Source organism: Pinus tabuliformis, chromosome 1_2 (assembly GCF_031772625.1).
Source record: "Pinus tabuliformis cultivar Carrire ecotype Pingquan chromosome 1_2, CPIR1, whole genome shotgun sequence".
Lineage (NCBI taxonomy): Eukaryota > Viridiplantae > Streptophyta > Pinopsida > Pinales > Pinaceae > Pinus > Pinus tabuliformis.
In genome coordinates, this window is record NC_142298.1 from 587,513,268 (window position 1) to 587,521,106 (window position 7,839).

The 7,839-nt window shown below is 35.9% G+C and overlaps 1 pseudogene; it reads left to right on the plus strand.

Annotated features, from left to right (window-relative positions):
- Positions 1-5,611: 5,611 nt before the first annotated feature.
- On the plus strand, positions 5,612-7,216 carry LOC149207022 (KH domain-containing protein At4g18375-like; annotated as a pseudogene).
- The last annotated feature ends 623 nt before the right edge of the window (positions 7,217-7,839 follow it).

A 7,839-nucleotide genomic window follows, 5' to 3' on the forward strand; every position in this document is an offset into this window, starting at 1 on the left:
ACCTATATACCTCCGCAAAGTTTTAGGTGAGTCCAAAGAAATACCTAGAATCAAAGCTCTTTTCCAAAATTCTTGGGTGTAGCCTTGTACACTTTTCCCTTTTAATTGGCGAAGAGTTTGCCAGCTCATCATGGCTTGTTGCATATAAGCTAGTGGATAGAATTTCTTTTTAATTGCAGAAACAAATTCACTCCAGATAGAAAGAATTTTACCATGCTTCTTCATGTCAGCTTGTGTCCTACCTTCCCACCATACCAAGGCAGTGCTTCCAAGCCATAGGCTAGCCATTTGAATCTTACTTTTGTCTGAATCAATGATCTGCACCCTGCAACACACATCAATATGTCTAATCCAATTATCCAGCTTCTCTTCATTCAACTCTCCATCATATATCGGCAAATCAAATTTAACATCTAATTTAATCAAAGATGTTTCCTTTTTATTTTCAGGGCTACTAGGATGTGTGGGCAAATTTTCTTCTTTCCCTTTTCCTTTAGAATGGTCATGGAGGAGAGATTATTCTACTCCTTTATCTTGTTTGGAGTTTGTTAAATCTTCTTCTCTACCTTTCTTAAATTCTTTATACACTTCCTCGACCATGGCTCTCATGGTCATAAAATTGTTCATGAACTGGGAGTCTAATTCCAAGGGACTTTCTTCTGACATTTTCCTCTTAGGATAGATTCTTCCAATTTCAGGGTTAGCTTCAACCAACTCTCCTTCTCCTAATCTAATATTTGATGAAGTCTTAGGATCTATCATGGAGGGGAGATGCCTTCCCACTTTACGAATATCAAAAGATGGCAGTCATTGTTGTTCATAACAGGAGATGCTTATCAATATGACAAGTTGGGTTCAAGAAGAGTAAATTTGTTCCATATATATGCTCTACTACATATGATCTACCATCCTAAAGCATTGAACTTACTTGCATGCAAGCCCATTCCTGAATCCTCGCTATTTTTTGGACTCTCATTTAAATGATACACTAGAGGGATATAAGTATCTCCAGTTTATTGTAGAATGTATTAACAAGCCCAAGATGCTAATCACTTGTGTGATATCATTCCCTCATTTAATTCTAAAATTTTGAGGCGTCCCTCGCTGGCATGTTATGTCCTCCTTTTACCAGTTGTTGATCTAGAAAGAACAGGGCTTCAAGTTCCTTAGTGTTCATGGCTAAATAGTTATTTTTTCCGCCTATCCCTCCTTACGTGTACTGAAGTATTATCAAGAATTCACTTGCTAATAGAATAACTTACCTGATCGGATCATTTTTTGATAATTTGAACCATGTTTTGACTATGTAAATATTTAAAATTAAAAATTTCACCCTTCATGTTATACAATTCAGGAAATGGGTGAGTTCAAAACACAGTGATTCACTTTTAATTCCCCTTTCTCCACAGTAGATCCTTTGTTTGCAAGGGAGTCAAATTTATCATTTAAACTTTAGTGTTCCAAGTATCTAGTTGCCTCAGTCCTTTTCTACTTTATTTTCCTACTATGCGACTTTGGGTTTTTTTTTGTTTTTTGGCTCCTTGCTAGTCCCATCTTCAAACTTGATGAATTCAATCCTATTGTTGGAGCTCTCTTTGATTTTAGACACTTTTTGTTCCATAGTTTCCAAATCAATGCAAATCTCAACCTGGAACATCTCTACTTTACTCTGCAATAGTTCAAAATTGATGTTCATTAGGAGCTAATAAGTTTCCCTCTCCTTATCTTCTACAAATCCTCTATGGTTCAACTTTGCCAACAACCCTTGCAGTGACTCCGACAACTTGGATAAGATTTGACCGAAATATGTCTAGTCCACCTCACAAGATGAATTCTTATGCTCCATCATAGAGGGGAGATGCCTTCCCACTCTACGAATCTCAAAATATGACAGTCACCATTGTTCATAGAGGGAGATGATTATCAATATGACAAGATGGGTTGAAGAAGGGTAAATGTGTGCCATATATATCCTCTACTACATCTTATATACCATCCTGAAGAATTGAATTTCCTTGCGTGCAAACGCATGCCTAAATCCTCACTAATTTTTTGGTCTGTCATTTAAATCATACAATAGAGGGATAGAATTAACTCCAGGATATTCTAGAATGCGTTAACAAGCCCAAGATGCTAATATCTTGTGTGATATAGTTCCCTAATTTAATTCTAAAAGTTTGAGGCCTCCCTTGTTGGCATGTTGTGTCCTCCTTTTACCAATTGTTGATCTAGAAACAACAAGGCTTCAATTTCATTAGTGTTCATGGTTGAAGAGTTATTTTTGGCCACCTATCCCTCCTTATGTGTACTGAAGTATTATCAAGAATTCGCTTTCTAGCATAAGAGCTTACCTGATCAGATCATGTTTTGATAATTTGAACCATGTTTTGACTATGTAAATATTTAAAATTAAAATTTTCACCCTTCATGTTATACAATTCAGGAAATGGGCGAGTTCAAAACACATTAATTCACTTTTAATTCCCCTTTATCCATAGTAGATCCTTTGTTTGCAAGGAAGTCAACTTTATCATTTAAACTTCAGTGTTTGAAGTAGCTAGTTTCTTTAGTCCATTTCTACTTTTGGCTCCCAGCTAGTCCCATCTTCAAACTTGATGAATTCAATCCTATTTTTGGATCTCTCTTTGATTTTAGACACTTTGTATTCCATAGTTTCCAAATAAATGAAAATCCCAACTTGGAACATCTCTACTTTACTCTGCAGTAGTTCGAAATTGATGTTCATTAGGAGCTAATAAGTCTTCGTCTCCTTATCTTCTATAAATCCTCCATGTTCAACTTTTCCAAAAACCCTTGGAGCGACTCCAACAACTTGGATAGGAGTTTACCCAAATATGTCTAGTCCACCTCACAAGATGAAGTCTTAGGCTCCATCATAGAGGGCAGATGCCTTTCCACCCTATGAATCTCAAAATATGGCAGTCACCATTGTTCATAGAGGGAGATGCTTATCAATATGACGAGATGGGTTGAAGAAGAGTAAATGCATGGCATACATACCCTCTACTACATCTGATCTACCATCCTGAATCATTGAATTTCCTTGTGTGCAAACCCATGCCTAAATCCTCACTAATTTTTTGGACTGTGATTTAAATGATAAACTAGAGGGATAGAATTAACTCCAGGATATTGTAGAATGTGTTAACAAGCCCAAGATGCTAATATCTTGTGTGAGATAGTTCCCTCATTTAATTCTAAAAGTTTGAGGCCTCCCTTGTTGGCATGTTGTGTCCTCCTTTTACCAATTGTTGATCTAGAAACAACAAGGCTTCAAGTTCATTAGTGTTCATGGTTGAAGAGTTATTTTTGGCCACCTATCCCTCCTTATGTGTACTGAAGTATTATCAAGAATTCGCTTGCTAGGAGAAGAACTCACCCGATCAGATCGTTTGTTAATAATTGGAACCACTTTTTGACTATGTAAATCTTTAAAATTAAAATTTTCACCCTTCATGTTATACAACTCAGGAAATGTGTGAGTTCAAAACACATTAATTAACTTCTAATGTCGCTTTCTCCATGGTAGATCCTTTGTTTGCAAGGGAGTCAACTTTATCATTTAAACTTCTATGTTCCAAGTAGCTAGTTGCTTCACTCCTTTTCTACTTTATTTTCCTACCATGCGACTTTGGTTTTATTTTTGTATTTTGGCTCCCAGTTAGTCCCAACTTCAATCTTGATGAATTCAATCCTATTGTTGGAGTTCTCTTTGATTTTAGGCACTTTGTGTATCATAGTTTCCAAATCAATGCAAATCTCAGCCTGGAACATCTCTAGTTTACTATGCAGTAGTTCGAAATTGATGTTTATTAGGAGCTAATAAGTCTCCCTCTCCTTATCTTCTACAAATCCTCTATGGTTCAATTTTTCCAACAACCCTTGGAGTGACTCCAACAACTTGGATAGGAGTTGACCCAAATATGTCTAGTCCACCTCAGAAGATGAAGTCTTAGGCTCCATCATAGAGGGGAAATTGATGTTTATTAGGAGCTAATAATTCTATTTCCTCAAATATCATAATTTGCAAAGAAATTTTTTGTATAATTAAGGGAAGAGTTGAGTTGTGCAAACCTTTGGCATTCCACACATGTCAATTTACTATCATAAAATTTTCAAACAAAAGGATTTTGGTAATCTTCTTTTCAATTTCTATTTCCAAACCCTTCCATTGAGCGAGATATTCTACTTGATTATTGGTTTCTACTCCCAAACCCCAAGCATATTGATACTCTATTTTATCTTTAGGTCAAAGAATAACCCCTCTCACTTTACCACCTCTAAATGGTTTAATTATTAATCGTTAATAACATTTTTAATTTTTTTTTTCATATATTTTAATTAATTAATTATTATTATTATTTTGTTTTTAATTGTAATTTTAACAAATCAAAATACTTAATTATTAATTTTATTATTTTATTTTATTTTTTTATTTTTATGTAATTTGATGTAGTCAAAAAGTTTATATAACATAACATAACCTTACAATATTTCTTCTATTCTAGGCTGGAGAGTGGGTGCAAAATTATTTTTTAAGTATATTACAAAAATAAAATGAAAATTGACTAATATTTTAGATAGATATATATAGTAAAAGCATAATTAATTCAAAATCAACAATAAAAAAAATTAACTAACAAGTTTAGGAATATTCAATTTCTACCCTTCCCCACAAATTTGAACCTAGTCACCTAGTGAAGACTTAACGCCACACAAACCAATTGGTTTAAACCTCATATGTAATTATAAGATTTAGCTTGATTACATTATCATTTACAAATTCATTAAAGTTTTTTAAACTAATTAACTAATGCAGCCATATAAATTAAATGATTGGTAGATGCTGATATAACAAGATATGAGTTAAACATGTATAAATTTAGAAATGCATATAAGAAGATTCTTAACTGTAGAGATTCTTAAGCTATAAGTAGAATTTGTTGCAATATTATAACTTACTAATATCATATGTCCAAACAACCATAACTTATAGCTTAAGAATCCCCCTGATGATGGACTCACTTCGTAGTCCGAAACGTTGGGTTCACAAAACTCTTCAACAGGTCATTCCTCCTCTATCTAAAACCATAACTTATGTTCCTATAATATTTTCTTAATTCCCTTCTAGTAACTCATTCCTAATACCATATATCCAAACAACCATAACCTATGTTCCTATAACATTTTCTTAATTCCCTTCTAATAACCCATTCCTGAAACCTTCTTTCATTCCTGAACTCTTCTTTCTTTTATATTAAGTTAAACTCTTATTTCCCTCCTATTAATATTGATATAAGAACATGAAAATATGATATTAATATTGATATAAAAACATGAAAATATGATAATATTATTGAAGTGGAAACCTAACCCCCACACACGAGGGTACCGGTTGAACAAGTTGTCGGCCTTAATAAGCCCTAACGCATGTCATATAAAAGGGGGCAATCCAGTGGCCTTGACGGGAGGGTGTGGGAGACTCAAGAAGACAGGTAGGATTCAAGTACACGAACTTCTTCTCGTGGCTCAGCGTTTTTCCTTAAAAGAGGGAGAGTTTTTATTTGTGAAAGTGAAAGGATTGCCTGCAATGGACGGGTTTTACACTGCCATTGGAAAGCGAGCACGCAGGGAAAATGAGGTTCCAGAGAACAATGACTCTGGAAATAAGAGGCGGAACTCTGGCACTGGTAGAGAGCGAACTCTGCCTGGCGCTGACAGTACTGTGTATCGCATACTATGCCCTGTTAATGTTGTAGGAAGTGTTATAGGAAAGGCGGGTAAAGCTATAAAATCTATGAGTCGAGAGACGCGTTCGATGATCAAAGTTACAGATGCTGTTCCAGGCGTTGATGATCGCGTGATAGTAATCTTCAGCTCACCGTCAGGCAACGACAAGGAGAAGGATTGCAATGAGAATGAAGTTGAAGTTGAACCTGTGTGTCCTGCTCAGGATGCTCTTCTTAGAGTGCATTCTGTTATTGTTCAACAATCTTCTGGCAGAGATAATGATGACGCCGACAAAAAGAGACAACACAATGCTCGGTTGCTGGCTGCTAACAGCCAGATTGGATGTTTGATTGGAAAAGGTGGAAATAACATTGAAAAGTTGAGGAGCGAATCCGGGGCACAAATTCAGATACGGCCAAAAGATGAGTTGCCAGGCTGTGCGTTTAGTTTTGGTGAAGTCGTTGTCATATCTGGAGATGCAACCGCTGTCAAGAAAGCACTGTATGCAGTTTCAGCTTTTCTGTATGAACACCCACCTAAGGAGCGAATTCCTAGGACTGATATTTTATCTGCAACGAACCCAACTTCACTCCTTCCTTCTGGTGTGCCCGCATTATTTACTCGGCCAAATTATGTTCCACAACGAGATTCACTGTTTGCTCATCACAGTTCAGGTGCTCCAATAGTAAATGGTACTTATGCCTCCGGCCATTTACCAGCACTGGGAGGATATGGAAGCGAAGCTAGAAATTCAATGTGGCCTCTTAGTTATAACCCTGCTCTTGCCATTGCTCCAAAATCTGGGAATTCTGCTGTTGAGAAAAGTGGGGAGGAGTTTTGTATTCGAATAGTATGCCCAAATGATAAAATTGGAGGTGTGATTGGTAACGGCGGCAATATCATCAAAATCATGAGGTAAGATACAGGAGCAAGTATTAAGGTTGAAGACGCACAATCAGATTCAGATGAACGTGTAATTGTGGTTTCTTCAACAGAGTTGTCTAATGATGGTGTTTCACCTGCGCTTGAGGCAGTCCTCCAATTGCAAGGAAAGACTAGTGGAAGCACGAGTGACAATGACAATGATGAAGGTGTTATTTGTACAAGGCTTCTTGTTCCGTCAAAGCAGATTAGTTGCCTTCTTGGAAAAGGTGGCAACATCATCAGTGAGATGCGGAAGCACACTGGAGCAAATATTCGCATATTTCGCAAAGAGGAGGGACCAAAGTGTGCCTCGCAAAATGAGGAGCTCGTTCAGGTTTCTGGAAACCCCAGTGTTGCTAGAGATGCACTCATCCAAATTACAAAAAGACTGAGGGAAAATATTTTCAAAGATATGGATGGTGCTACCAACTCCCACACGCACACAGTGCCTCCTTTGTCTAGTCTATCTGTGCCCAGTGATATCCCTCTTTCATCATCAAATTATGGTACTAGGCAATATGATCTAGGATTTCCAAGGTAGATCAGGTGCTCCATTATAAAATGTTTCTTAATTTACTTCATTTGAATTCATTATCTTAATGAAATAAATGGAAGAAATTCATAATATGTTTTTTTTAATATATATTAACATTTCAATTATATTGGCTTAATATGAACTAAAACTAGCATGTAATAAAAATATGATTTGAGAAAAAAAATAAAGTTGTAACCATATATTATGATAAAGATGATCAAATCATTTAATAACATGATTAAAGGATTGAAAAGATTTAGATGGCAACTATTGGTCCATGTTTTGAAGATTCTGCTCATGATGTATGTGCTAAGGGCAAGTGTTAGTCCATGTCCATGTATTGATATACATGCTTGTGAAAAATGTTTGTTGATGTCCATGCAGCAATCTACATTCTCCCATCAAATGTTGCTCCATGTCCATGTATTGTTGGGAAAAAGAAACTTGACAACACTATATACTAATAAAGCACCATGTTAATGAAAAATGGAATGGCAAATTTTGTATATATAGCTAAATACTTTATGGAGGAGGAAATTATAGAAGATAAAACCATTGAAGATAATGTTCATTTCCAAGTTGTAGAAAATAGAGGCCCATTAGAAGTGGATATTATGATGCATCTCTTG